The sequence below is a fragment of the Oryctolagus cuniculus genome, chromosome 1 (genome assembly GCF_964237555.1).
Source record: "Oryctolagus cuniculus chromosome 1, mOryCun1.1, whole genome shotgun sequence".
Taxonomy (NCBI): domain Eukaryota; kingdom Metazoa; phylum Chordata; class Mammalia; order Lagomorpha; family Leporidae; genus Oryctolagus; species Oryctolagus cuniculus.
This window is the reverse complement of record NC_091432.1, coordinates 115,887,861-115,900,332: the sequence shown is the minus strand read 5'-3', so window position 1 is coordinate 115,900,332 and position 12,472 is coordinate 115,887,861. Positions and strand designations below refer to the sequence as shown.

Here is a 12,472-nt window from a genome sequence, read left to right as displayed (position 1 = left end):
TAGAGGTGCCAGTTTGAGTCCCGGCTGCTCCACTTCCGATCCAGCTCTCTGCTATGGCCTGGGAAAGCTGTAGAAGATGGCCCAAATCCCTGGCCTCTGCACCCACGTGGGAAACGTGGAAGAAACTTCTGGCTCCTGGCTTTGGATCGGTGCAGTTCTGGCTGATGTGGCAATCTGGGAGTGAACAGGTGGATGGACGACCTCTCTCTTTCTCTACCTCTGCCTCTCTGTAAGTCTGCCTTTCAAATAAATAAATAAATCTTAAAAAAAAAAAAAAAAAAAAAGAAAAGAGGAAGAAGCAGCAGCCAGAAGAAGCATATCCAGGTTTGACCACCTAGAAAATTATTTGGTATCATGTAATAAGGTTGAACAACTGCACCCCAACACCTGACCTCTACAGAAGTGAGGACAGCTAATCACAGAAGACCTGCACAGAATCTTCACACAGTACTCTGTGTAGTAGCACAAACAAAAGAAAACAGAAAACCTGCAAATAATCAAATATCTGCTAACAAAAAAGATAAACACCTTGCAGTGTTTCCTTAAAGTGAAACAGCATAGAACATTGGAGAATGTATACCCTACTGCCACATGCAAGAGGTGATGAACTTCAGAAATACAGCGTTAGACAAAGGAAAGGGAGCCGGCACTGTGGTGCAGCAGGTTAAGCCACTGCTTGGGCCGCCAGCATCCACTATCAAGTCAGTCCAAGTCCAGGCTGCTCTGCTAATGCACCCCGGAAGGCAGTGGATGATGGTGCAAGTACCTGGGCTCTGGCCACCCCTGTGGGAGACTGAGACAGAGTTCCAGGCTCCTGGCTTCAGCCCGGCCCACTCCTTGGTGATTTTGGCCATCTGGGGAGTGAACCCAGTGGATGGAGGATATCTCTGCCTATCCCTTTCCCCTGCCTCTGTCATTCTGCCTGAACAGTATGATTCCATATATACACGAAGAACAAATAAAATACATACATCCACAAAATAAAAAAGGGAAGAAATGATAAACTCAACACTCAGAAAGCTGATCACCTTATAAGTGCTCAATAACTGATGAAACAATTTTAAAATAAGCAGAGTAATCAGAAACAACACCCACCTTCCTTGGGTGTTGTGAACACATTTGGTGGGGGCTGGAGGGTCTGACCACGACAATGTTTTCTGTTACCTGTGTTTAACAAATCTAAATTCACACACACACACACAAAAGTGTCTCCAGATTTAGTGATACTGCTTTATCATAAACTTGATTTGTATTATGCTAAGCCTCTTGCCACAATGGTTTCTTCCAACCTTTCCTGGGTTTGGAATGAAGGTAGGAAAAGTCCTTTTTGATTTCAGATGCTTTAACTTTCTCCCGGTCTCCTTGAGCCTTCTCACCCACCCTGGTGTCATTCCTTCCCTGATCCAATAAAGACACTATGTGTGTTTCTTTTTTAAGATTTTTTTTTTCTTTTAGTTTATTTGAAAGTCAGAGTTCCAGAGAGAGAGAGATTGATCTTCTATCCACTAGTTCACTCCCCAAATGGCCGCAATGGCTGGGGCTGGGCCAGGCCAAAGTCAGGAGCCAGGAACTTCTTCTGGGGTCTTCCACACAGGTGTAGGGGCCCAAGAAACTGGGTCATCTTCCACTGCTTTCTGCACAGAAGCAGAGAGCTGGATGGGAAGTGGAGCAGCTGGGTCTCGAACCAGGGCCCACATATGTGTTTCTTGCTCCATTCAGAATTAGGGACTGGAAGAGGAGAGAGGTCACCATTTAACCAGAGCCTGCTGCTGGTGACCTTGCCTGCAGACGCCCAAGGCCCCCAGGCCACGGGAAATCCTCCAGCTATGAACCGCAATGTCAGCTAACATCTAAGGCTTCCGTTGAGCTGTGGCAGAGCCCAAGGGAAACTCAGCCTTCCTGACTCCATCTCCCTAAGGGTGAGGGTAGGAGCTCGGGCCTCCTGGTGACCTTGCGGAAGTCACTCCAAGCCTCTGACTCCTTATCTGGAGCAGAAAATAGACGGCAGGGTTGGAGGCTCTCCCTCTATCTCAAGTCCGTCGCCCATCTCTGGAGCAGAGGGGAGCTGCAGTAACAGGGCATTACTGCATGCCTCTAGTTGCTGGCAAAACTGGGGCAGAGCAGTGCTGCAGTCACACGCTGGGGAATCAAAGCTCCCAGCTCAGGCAGGGGAGGCATCAGGCGCTGAGAGTGTTATATTTAAGGAGCCTTTTGGAGGTCAGGAAGCTAGCAAGAGAGGCGCAGCGGGGGAAGGCGCAGCCTCCCAAACACACCATTTCAGCAACAAGCCTCCCTCCTCCTCTAGCCAGGAGCCTCTTCCAAACTCCCAATTGCAGTCAATAGAGCCAGTGTGAAGGGACCGGCAGATGGCCAGAGCTGCACCGATCAGGTGCTCCCCAGCGCTTCCCTGTTCCCTCCCTCCCTGGGCAGGCGCCTCTCCTCACCCTCTGCCACTATTAGTCACTGGCTCTGAGGTGACAGTGTGGGCTGCAGGCATTGGCCTTGCCTTCTGGCCTGTTCATCTGTGTCAGCTCCCAGCTGGGAGCCTCCCGTGACAGCCCTCCCCTCCCTTCTACCCTCTTGCACACCCATGTCCTTCAGCTACCCCTCCCATCCCAGTGACATGGGCCGAGCAAGGGGCAGTGCCCGGCCACAGTGCTGGCAGAGGTTGTTTCAAGAATGCCTCCTCTGCTTCTGGGGAGTGGGGCTGGGGGAGGGGGGGAGACAGATTCACCTCCTCTAGCCTTGACCATTCCTTAATTCCGTAACAATCTGCTAATCCAGAATGTTCCTTCGGGCAATGACAGAATGGGCCAAGTCACACTCTAGTCAGCCTCCTCCTGCCCCCAGGAGAGGGCTGAGGACAAGACAGAGGCAACAGGGTTTCCAGACACAGGGTACACATCTGGGCACTCTAGGATTTAAAGTGGTCGCACATCTGTAATGTCCTGCAGGGCACACAGCTGCCTGCTGAGGTATCAGACAAAAGCAGACACTCGTTCCAGGAGCTCTGGTTTGCTTCCTTCTATGCCGAGCCAGCTCTTGCCTTAGACAATGTGGTGCAGCTGGCACACGGGACCTGTGAACCCCCCATCTGTGGGCTTGACTAACTGGATCAAAAATATTAAAAAATTACAACTTCTGAAGAGCATTTACACTGCATTAGGTATTTACTTATTTATTTGAAAGGCAGAGTTACAGAGAAAGAGAGGTCTTCCATCCACTGGTTTATTCCCCAAATGGCCGCAACAGCTGGGGCTGGGCCAGGCTGAAGTCAGGAGCCAGGAGCGCTATTTGGGTCTTCCACTGGGTGTACGGGCCCAGGGACTAGGGCCATCTTCTGCTGACCTCCCAGGTGCATTAGCAGAGAGCTGGATCCAAAGTGGAACAGCCAGGTCTTGAACCGAGGACCACAAGGGATGCCGGTGCTGCAGGCAGCAGCTTAGCCTACTACACCACAGCGCCGGCCCCCTATATTAGGTATAAGCACCTAAACACTAAGGTGCCCAAGTCCTGCCTCAGAGTTCCTGGACTCTGCTCCTGATTCCAGCTCCCTGCTGGCACAGGCCCTGGGAGGCAATGGTGATGGCTCAGGTTGTCAGGTTCCTGCCACTGCAGAAGACCTGGACTGAATTCCTGGCTCTCAGCTTTTGTTGCAGGCCATCTGGGAAGTGAACCAGCCAATGGGAGTTCCCTCTCTGTGAGTCTGTCTCTGTTTTAATTAATTTTTTTGAAACAACATAATTTCAAAAGATTTATTCATTGTATTTGAAAGGCTGAGTTGGAGCAGGGGGTGGGTATGGTGGAGATCTTCCATCCACTGGTTCACTCCCCAAATGGCCCCAAAGCCAGGAACCAGGAACTTCATCCTGGTCTCCCACATGGCTGAAAGGGGTCCCAGCATTTGGGCCATCTTCAGCTGCTTCCCCAGGTACATCATCAGGGAGCTGGATTGGAAGCTGAGCAGCTGAGACTCAAACCTGCACTCCGATACAGGATGCCGGAGCCTAAGGGGCAGCTCAACCCACTGCGCCACCAGCACTGGCCCCTAAAACAATTTTTCAATGTATGAGAGGATGTGCCTAAGTTACAGGCAACCGCCACACCATCTTACATAAAGAACATGATCATCCATGGATTTTGACATTTGCAGGGGCCCCAGGAATCAATTACCTGACACACAGAGTGGCAACTCTACTTGGTAAAATCAGGAGCACACAGTTGGGGCGGCACCAGCCCCTCATCTTGCTCCAAACTGGGAACTTCCCTCTTAGCCAGGACATAAACACGAAGTATCTCCTGCACTCAGTCTAGGACAAAGCTAAGCTCTCCCTGCCCCTGCGCACATGGCTCAGAACACCCACGGACCTGTTTCCTTAGCACTTGCTCTGTCTGGGACTGGAAATTGCGAAGGGGACGCCCCCACTTCCCACACCACCTTTGCCTCCAACATCACCGCCGTGGCTTTCCTGCGTGTGAGACCGCCTGACTCCGGGCTGGTTTAACTGCAGGACCTGTTCATTGAATGTCCCTGTGAACAAGAACTTTTCTGCTGCTAGACAGAAGGGCAGCCCCTAGGAGGTGAGAGCCCCACTGTCAGAAAGATACACACACCCCAGAAAGGCCCCAGCAGCCAGGAGAGGGCAAGCTGCTGACTCCACTCATTGTTCTAATTGCATGCAGAGCAAAGGAAACGTGTCTCCTGCCAGATGGGAGCAACACGGCAGATTTCTAATTACCCTCCCCGGTCCTCCCTGGTTTATTCGCAGGAGAAATTCAGGGTGACTGATGGTGGTAGGGACTCAGGAGGGTGCTTATAAGCTCAGGCTCTCTCAGGGTGGGGGACCATCCACCCACGGCCAGCTGCCTCTGGCTCTCCTCCCCCAAAATGGGGATTTCTCCTTTTCAACTAAGTATTACTGTGGGGTCGGGGATGCGGGGTGGAGGATGAATTGTTACTGCACAGTGGCCACATCTCCTGGCCAAGGGCATGACAAGCATCTATTGTTGGCAGATAAATCACTTGCTGATAGGACAAACCTGGAGAAACCGCATTCAGAACTGACCCCGGCTGGACGCCAGTCCCGGAGGTGTGTGTTGTGGTTGATGGAGATACTGGTATCAGACTCAGGTTCAAGTCCAGACTTCACAGCTGTGTGACCCTGAGTGAATTACTTGCTGCCCCTGAGCCCCAGCTCCTTCCTCTAGAAAAAAGGTAGGGATTAGAACAAGCCTCTGGTTGTTGGGAGGAGTCAGTGGCAGCTGGGGCCATACTGCAAGTAAGTTCTCTGTTCATCGTAACCGAGAGTCTACGAGCCTCTCCAGCCAGTGGCCATGGAGCCGCCATGGAGCCACCACAACACCACGAGGACCAAAGCTTAATTCCCATGCAGCCTCATCTACCCTTTCTCCTTTATGTAAGCAAAGTGTCCACTTTTTTTCATTTTGTTGGTACTATTTTTCTAAGATAAGTTATCTATTTATTTGAAAGGCAGAGTTACTGAAAGGGGGAGAGCCAAAGACACTCCCCAAGTGGTCACAACAGCCGGGCTGGGCCAGGCCAACTGCAGGAGCCAGGACCTTCATCCAGGTCTCCCACATGGGTGCAGGGATCCAAGTACTTGGGCCATCATTTGCTGCTTTCCCAGGCACATCTGCAGGAGGCTGGATCAGAGGTAGAGCAACTGGGACACGAACCATATGGAATGCCGACCCCACTAGTACTATTTTTGTATCTTACACATGCGATGACACTTCTGGTGGGCCAGTCAATTGTTATACCTATTACATTCATGACCCAGGAAAACCTTAGTTCATAGGAAAATATGTTGTCTTTCTCATCTCTAGAAGCTGAAAAACTAATAAGAAATATAAGACATGGGTGTGAAATAATCAAATAACAAAGTATAATGCAATTAGTCCTGTAATAAAGGGGCATATCGGGGCCAGTGCTGTGGCGCAGCAGGTAAAGCCGTGGTCTCCAGTGCCAGCACCCCATATGGGAGCCAGTTCGAGTCCTGGATGCTCTACTTCCAATCCAGCTCCCTGCTAATGCACCTGGGAAAGTAGTGGAGGATGGCCCAAGTGCTTAGGCCTCTGCACCCATGTAGGAAACTTGTATCAGGCTCCTGGCTCCACACTTCAGCCTGGCCTAGCCCTGGTCATTGGGGCCATTTGGGGAGCGAACCAGTGGGTGCAGACTCTCCTCTCTGTGTCTCTATCTCTCATGCCGTAATCTGACATTCAAATAAATAAATAAATCTTTTAAAAAGGGGGAGGGTGCATTTTACATCTATTTTCCAAAATGAATGCAAGTTGGTAACTGTTATGCCATTTTTAAAATCAGTCCACTTGTAATGTTGAATATTCTCAGCTAACCTACACTAAATATGTCTGCTATCATTATTTCTTGATTAGTCTGGTCTTAATGCAAGAGCTGGCCAGAAAAAGGATCTAATTTGTCATCATCTTTTACGGAGACAAGAACTTTCTATTTGCATGACAGGTGTCCAGAAATAGCGCCTTCAGAACATACTGCTGCTATCGCTGCCAATAAACACAGGTTTATTTCGATGGCACAGACTGCATCTAATCGGCTGCATTTTAAAAGGTTTCCTTTTCTACCATCAGGGTATTTTCTGATCAGTGTCTTCAGGCTGGGGGTAAAAAATGCTTGATGGTGTACCAAGCCCTGATACCACTACATTCTCTTAACTCCATAACAGACGTGAGACAGCATAATATGTTTATCTTGGTACAAAAATGCTCTGAAACCCATGCAGATTTTTTTCATCAGAAAATCTCATGGAAAATATGTATTGTGGAAACACTAAGCATAAATTTCAAAAAAAATTTCCAACAAAGTAAATATCCTTTCATTTAATTTTGCCACTGACTTTTTGAAGTTACATATCATGAGTAAACCAGAGTTGGCTTCCAGCACTACTCTGTAAATCCATCTGTGCCCTTCCATGAGAAGTCACTAGGCCCCTTTGACAATCCAGGGGCATCCTGACACCAGTGGGCACCAGGAAGCTCTTACATGGTTCCAGTGAATTGGGAAAAATTAGGACAATATGTTAAGCTTTAGAAGGTCAAATACGTTGAGCTTTTTAATTTTATAGCATATCCTTTTAAATTTTGTGTTCAAAATATTTTTAGGGGCCAGCGCTGTGGCTCAGCGAGTTAAAGCTGTGGCCTGCAGGACCAGCATCCCATATGGGAGCCAGTTAGGGTCCTGGCTGCTCCACTTCCAATCCAGCTCTCTGCTGTGGCCTGGGAAAGCATTGGAAGATGGCCCAAGTCCTTGGGCCCCTGCACCTGCATGGGAGATCCAGAAGAAGTTCCTGGCTCCTGTCTTTGGTCTGGCCATTCCTGCTGTTGCAGCCATTTGGGGAGTGAACCAGAGGATGGAAAACCTCTCTCTCTGTAACTCTGCCTTTCAATAAATAAATAAATCTTTTTTAAAAAACATGAAATTTTTAATATAAAGAAGCCTAGACTCCTTATGAAAGCAACTTTCTCAGTTCTACGATCTCTAACAGTCCACAAGCAGGAGACACTGCATCTCAGCTGCTGTGAAGTGGAAATCAGACGAGCTCCCCAGGCAACCAGCCCTTGTTGCTAGGTCATCATCGACTCACAGTATTTAAAAAAACAAACTTAAAAAAAAAACTCATTAATTTATTGAAAGGAACACAGATGGAGATCTTCTATCTGCTGGTTCACTCCCCAAATGCCCACACCAGCTGGGGCTGGTCCAGGCCTAAGCCAGGAGCCAGGAACTAATCCAGGCCTCCCACATGCATGGCAAGGACCCAAGTACTTGGGCCACCACCTACTGCCTCCCAGTGTGCCCATTAGCAGAGAGCTAGAATCAGGAGTGGAACCAAGATTGAACCTAGGCAGTTTTTATAAGAGATGCAAGTGTCCCAGCAACTCCCATTCACTCAAGGGGAAAACATCAACATGGTACAGCATGTTGGGTTGCTAAGACTGGACTTCGGTAGGTCATATGTACTACATGCATTTTCCACTTATGATGGGTTTATCAAGACAGACCCATCAGAAGTCAAGGAGCATCTATAATAGTGCTAATAGTTCTACTAACACTCCCCTAATCTCAGACACAAATGTTCAACTGTTCCTAAACTAATTCACCTACCAGCAATGAGTAAATGAAGTTCTTCCTTGTCCCTATACATCTCCTTCTAGATCTGACCTTCTGTACCTATCTCAAAAAATGGGATCACCAACGACCAAGTTACCCCATCAGAAATGGAATGACGTCACAAAGCCCTTCAACTGCTCCCCAGAATCGACCCAGTCGGAGTCCCATGCAAGGGTTTTCCGTTCCCAGCTACGCATCTAGTTTCTTCTCCTGCCTCCTGTGGTCCACATGCACCTGAGTACCAGTCACACCAAGCTACTCACTGTGACCCCAACTCTACCACACTCCTGCTGTCCCCATCTCCTGTCCAGCAGACCTGGCCACCGCAGCTAGTTACTGCTCGGTGAACAACACGGCACGTTTGGCACTTAACCTAAGTAATGCTCTCCACGACTCTGCGTGTCAATAGTGTCTTTCCTCATCAGAAGGGGAAGCTGAGATCAGGAGAGGTCAGATCATTCGCTCAAGTTCACAGAGCCAGAAAGTGACAGAGCCAGTATTTGAATCTACACGTCTCGTTCAGAATCATAGCTAGGTCACTTCTCTCTTGTCCACCTGTTGAACTCCCACCCACGCCTCGGGTCTCAGATCAAATGTCACTTCCTCCACAAAGCCCTTCATGGCCTGCCCAGTCAAATAATTCTTTTGTGCATCTCTGGTGACTTGCATTTCTATGATGACCCTATTACCTGGCACTGCTAGAATTTGTTTACTCATCTGCCTCCCCCAAGAACCCAAGCACACCTGCTCACAGCCATTGTGTGTTATCCAGCTCTGGAACCTGCATCCTGAACTATCCACTGGCATAAACTCAGCATGCAACAAAACATTCGTTGAATGAATGAATTAATCCATTTAATTAATTAAATTGGCAATTTAATTAATTAAAATAAGTGCTTGCCAGCCTCTTCGTTCAAGATTGAGATAGAAACTCTCAGCACACAATTTATCATCCATGTATCTTAACATGGGCTTAGAACATCAGATAGCTCCAGTCTGAAGATAACAGCCTTAAGAAGGAGGTTGGGGAGTGCCTGGGATATGTAACAGTAAAGCCTCAAAACGCAATTCCGGGAAATAAAGCCACACAGCTAAAAGCCCTTCTCCAGGAACTAAACACAGGGACTGCTGTCATCAAGACCGATCATACCTCTACCCAAAGCTACTTCAGTCTGGGGTAATTTAATCTAGTACACTGGAATCAAGAGGAATTTGGGAGTACTATCTCAGAAATAAAAGAGGAAAAAAAATAAGGTGGATGTATTTACATGTGGTCAGATATTTAAAGTATGATATCCGAATCATGTAAATGACTTACCAGAGTCACAATATGAATTTTTTACTCAATGGTTCAGTTGCTTTTCCATATCACCAGGGACTTGGTACATTAGCCATAACACACAGATTCTCTTTGTACCTGGGCTATGCAAACAGGCTTTTTATGGGGGCATCTTGCTCAGTTAAAGGTCCTTAAATTAACAGTTATAAGTTTTCTGGAGAGTTGATGACAGCCAGAGTAGTCGCCCCAGAAAAATGCAGAGCGAAAAGTCTGCCTTCAAAGAGAAGAAGCTCACGGATCCTCTCCAGTGTCTATCCAGGACCCTTGATGGTTCACAGGCCCAGATTAAAAATGATGGCACTAAATTCCTTCTAATGGATTAGAGAAAGTTAAAGACAAAGAATCATAGCATAGAGGCATCTAAAGCTGTAGCAAATCAGATTCACTTTTTTGGTTTTGTTTTGTTTTGTTTTTTTTTTTTTTGACAGGCAGAGTGGACAGTGAGTGAGAGAGACAGAGAGAAAGGCCCCCCAATGGCCGCTGCGGCCAGCGCACTGCACTGATCAGAAGCCAGGAGCCAGGTGCTTCTCCTGGTCTCCCAAGCAGGTGCAGGGCCCAAGGACTTGGGCCATCCTCCACTGCAGTCCCTGGCCACAGCAGAGAGCTGGTCTGGAAGAGGGGCAACCGGGACAGAATCCGGCACCCCGACCGGGACTAGAACCCGGTGTGCCAGGCGCCGCAAGGCGGAGGATTAGCCTAGTGAGCCGTGGCGCCAGCCACTAAGATTCACTCTTAACAAGATCCTGGGAGCCAAGCTAACCTCAGGAATGACCCAGCCCCAAGGTCAGATTCCACACCAGATTAGATAATCTGCAGTCTGGATTAAGAGATGGCAAATCGGGAAGCAAAGTGAGGCTGTGTCTGTTTCTGACTTCATATGCAAATGCAGGCATAAACACAGCTCTCAAACTAACCACAGAATAACTTCCCGGTTCCCCTAACCCACACCTTTCCCATAGCACTCACCACCACCACTCCCTGAGAGCCTGGCGGAGAACAAACCACTTACAACTTCAAGAGCTAGTCTACTAGCAGGTCTGCAAGGCCCTGGCATGGCAAACATCACAGACAGCAGCATTCCAGCCCCAGAGCAAACCGCTTGCAGCAAATTGTTTTGGGATCCAAACAGTTGCAGTCGCCTGTTCCCATGGCTGCCACCTCACTCGGTCAAGGGGTCACTGCACCTTGCACCATCCCATCTTCTAGGTGGGTATGCAGGTGTTTGTGGAAGAAGGGAAAAGAGAGGGAAAGGTGAGACGAAGAGGCAAGGTGTCCAGGGAGATCTGTGCGCATTTACGTGTGCTCTCCCTCCTTCAAAGAAACTTGTGCGCCTTCCTTCAAAGAAACCCAATTATCTGACAAATCCAATCTGGTTAAAACAACAGACACATGTAATTTCACCTTTTTTGCAGATGAGGAGATGAAAGCCCAGAAGTTCTGATCACAGAGCACTTGGGGGTGGGATAAAGGAGCTTACCCCCCAGTTCTGCGACTCCCGGAGCCCAGTCCTGACCACTAATCCACATTACTGTCCGCAGTACCCTTGCTCCTGGGACCCCTATCTCATTCTCCCATCCACAGCAGCACAGGGCACCCAACCTGCTCCAGAAGTCTGAGCCTGGTCCAATCTTCCACCTCTGGGAGAAAGGAGACCCTGCCATCTGCTCAGGAAACAAGGCTCCCAAACAAGAGCTGAGATATTTCTGGAATGACTACAGGTCTCTGCCTGCACACAGGGGCTGGGGCTGGGGTGACACAGCCTGAGCCTCCATCCACTCCCAATAGCTCAACCTCCTTGTTTGGAAAAACACACAGAAAAACAAATTGCAAACTGCAAGCAGTATCCAGGAGAGAGCAGAAAGCTACCTCAGGAACGCCCTCTAGCGTGCCCGCAGGATTCACACACCCCAGCATCCAGGCACCATCCCCCGAGGTACCCAGCTCCGCCTTGCCATTGGGGCATCCGAAGAGCGGTGGGAGGGGACAGCGGCAGCATCTGCCACTCAGACACGAACTTCTCACCAATCCCAGGCCAACATTTGCTGCAGGATGAGACCGTCTCTGCTTTAACACTGTCCAGCGCCACGCCCCCGGGGCCCCACCCACTCCTTATACAACAGGCAGAGGGGCAGAGAAGCCCAGGATAGGTGGTGACACGTGTGGCGATGGCAACAATGGATCCAGACAGCACCATCGTGCAGGGCAGAGGCGGAGTGGGGTGGAGACGGAGGGCAGAGGAGAGGGGTGGCTACCGAGACACAGAATAAAGGTCAACAAAAAACAAGGCCAAGCTACAGAAAAAGACGACACCGAAGTGAGTCCTTGGGAGAGCTACAGCCACCTCCGCCCCGCCCGGCCCGGCCCCGCCCGCGCAGACCCCAGGCGAAGGGGCGGGGGTGAGCGCCGCAGGGCCGGGCTCCTCCTCCTCCCCTCTCCAAGGTCTCGATGCTCCGGGCATTTCCCTCCTCTCTGACCCAGCCCCTGGAAGCCCAGGAGCGGTGGCTGAGGGCGAGGAGGGGGAGAAAAGTGAACCAAAGGCAGAACTTGGCAAGCGAAGCCACTTACGCACAGTGCGGCCGGCAGCATTTCCATCCTACCTTTACTGTCGCCATATCAGCCGGCTCCATGGTCTCTGCTTGGCCTACGGAGCGGCACCACCCAGAGAGAAAAGCAAGAGTCACAAACGTCCACCCAGAGAGCACGAACCACCCCTCTGACGGCCGAGCTACAGAACAGACCTCCTTCTCCTCTGGGGAGAAGAGCCTCGGGGTGCCCAGCGCAGCCCGGGGTGCTGGGGGCGGGGGCTGCCTGTGTTCCCACAGAAGCCCATTAGGCTGAGTCAGGGGGCGTCTCCCCCTTGTCTGGTACCACTTCCCAGGAAGCAAGTGTGGGTCGCAGCAGGCTCCCCCTGCTGGGGACAGGGCCCTGCGAAGGAGGCCCTGCCCTCCCATCACTGGCCAACT

General features: G+C 50.0%; 1 protein-coding gene across 14 annotated transcripts in view; it reads right to left on the bottom strand.

Moving 5' to 3' along the window:
• Window positions 1-12,472, bottom strand: part of GRAMD1B (GRAM domain containing 1B) — a 272,813-nt gene that overhangs the window by 99,101 nt on the left and 161,240 nt on the right. For 2 of the 14 annotated variants that reach the window (XM_070047580.1, XM_051819315.2), the window contains exon 2: window positions 12,107-12,150. The exons of 11 other annotated variants lie outside the window; for them this stretch is intronic. The gene's annotated coding sequence lies outside the window, so the exon portion shown is untranslated. Of the gene's footprint in view, window positions 1-12,106; window positions 12,167-12,472 lie in introns of those variants that run through there. One more of the 14 variants, XM_070047583.1, reaches the window with a different exon arrangement.